General features: G+C 39.6%; 1 long non-coding RNA gene across 1 annotated transcript; it reads left to right on the top strand.

Moving 5' to 3' along the window:
• Window positions 1-229: 229 nt before the first annotated feature.
• Window positions 230-653, top strand: LOC309491158. Its single transcript, XR_014202949.1, has 2 exons — window positions 230-444; window positions 603-653. It is a non-coding gene; the product is annotated as an uncharacterized lncRNA (long non-coding RNA).
• The last annotated feature ends 1,093 nt before the right edge of the window (window positions 654-1,746 follow it).

Genomic DNA, 1,746 nt, shown 5'->3' with positions numbered 1-1,746 from the left:
ATGGGAGGCTGTGACATGGGAGGCTTCAACATGGGAGGCTTCGACATGGGAGGCTTCGACATGGGAGGCTTCGATTATGGAGCCTGTGGTTTTTGAGTAAATTAGTTCAGACAGGTGAGTAGCAATTGCTTAATAATCACTCTATGCATTTCTTTCAAAATATGTTTTTTTTTTTTTTTTTTTTTTACTCCATTGTGGAAGTTTAATTAATGTTTATTAAATGTAAAGGCCAACAGAGTGGTTAAGCACTATTTTGATTATAGCTACGCTGTAAGGTTTTATTATTACGGTATCGGGCTTTTATTTTGATAACCAAAGGAACCGGAAGTATAGTGACGTAAATGAGCCTGGCGAACGGCGGAAAGAACGAAAGGAAAGTCTGAAAGAGTTCACGGAAAAACAGTTAAAACTACAAGGTTTAGCTTCGGTCAATTGGGGAACAAGGTTTGTAGAATTAATGAGAAATATATTTGAGCTAGCCCACTTGAAATGTTTATCGTAAAATGTATAATTTGGTAATGCTATCGGATTGAAACTAATGTAATGAGCTGTGTAACGTTCGAAATGTAATGGTAATGCATGGTTTATTTGTTTTTACTCAGCTCTTACGTTGGTTAAAGACAAGGACGGCAATAAAGGTCATTTAACCATCAGTTCTGGCCTTCTCAATATTGACTGGATGCTACAGTAAGAGCTTGACCACCGCCACACGCTGCACAACGGGGCTACAAGATCCCACGGCAATACCCGCGACGTCCAGCAGATGGCAGAAGTTGGTCAGAAAATAAAACAGTTCAAGAAAAGTGCTCAAAATGGAAGAATCACAGGCTGCTTCAGTAAGTCAATTGGACATAAATGAACAGATCACAAATTTACAACAAGAAATTCAATATTTAAAAGACTCACTTAAAGACGAAAGTGAGGAAAGACAAAACATTAAAGATTCAATCACATGCAAAGAACAAATCTTAACAGAGCTTCAAGACAAAGCTCAAAGCATGTCAAAGTTGCCAAGACGTTCTGAAAGAGTTAAAGTACAAACGGAAAGGATGATAACATTCCAAAAGGAAGAAATTAGTAAAAGGGAAAAAAGACTAATAACTCTTTATGAACAATGGAAAACACAGGTACGCGAAACAAGAGAAAGGTTAGATATCACAGACATGGAGATGTCAGAACTCGCAGACATAATAGAGCAAAAGAGAAATGATGTATTGAAGTTATATTCAGAAATAAGAAACCAAATGGCACCATCATCTGACATAAGGAGAAAGATTGATGCATGCGATGCAATAACTCATGACATCGTAAGGATAATTCTGGAAAGATTAAGTGGTGTTGATGAGGATTTTGATGCAGAGCGCGAAATAACTCGTTTACGTGCACTTTTAGAGCACGACTACGCCCAGTCCTTATATAGTTCAACCGCAGCATCAAATCGCAGCCAACGGTCCTCAGCTTCACAGCTTACAGCAAAACGAGCCGACGCAGCAGCAGAGCTAGCGGCAAAAGAGGCTGAATATGAGATCGTACTAGAGGAACAAAGACAACAGGAAAGGATAAAAGCTCTAGAGGAGGAGCACAAGAAACAAATGGCAGCTCAAACATCAGAGTTGGAACGCTTGAAAGCACAGAAGGACGTGAAAGCAGCTCGAGCCAGGTTTGAAGCATATGACAGAGAGTTATCTCAGGTGGATGATGTACGGTCAATTAAAGGTGAACAGGTGAGCCCATACTTCACACCCA

Source organism: Leuciscus leuciscus, assembly GCF_965113295.1.
Source record: "Leuciscus leuciscus genome assembly, chromosome: 25".
NCBI lineage: Eukaryota > Metazoa > Chordata > Actinopteri > Cypriniformes > Leuciscidae > Leuciscus > Leuciscus leuciscus.
Note: the sequence above shows the minus strand (reverse complement) of the source record. Positions and strands in the feature narration are given on the sequence as shown.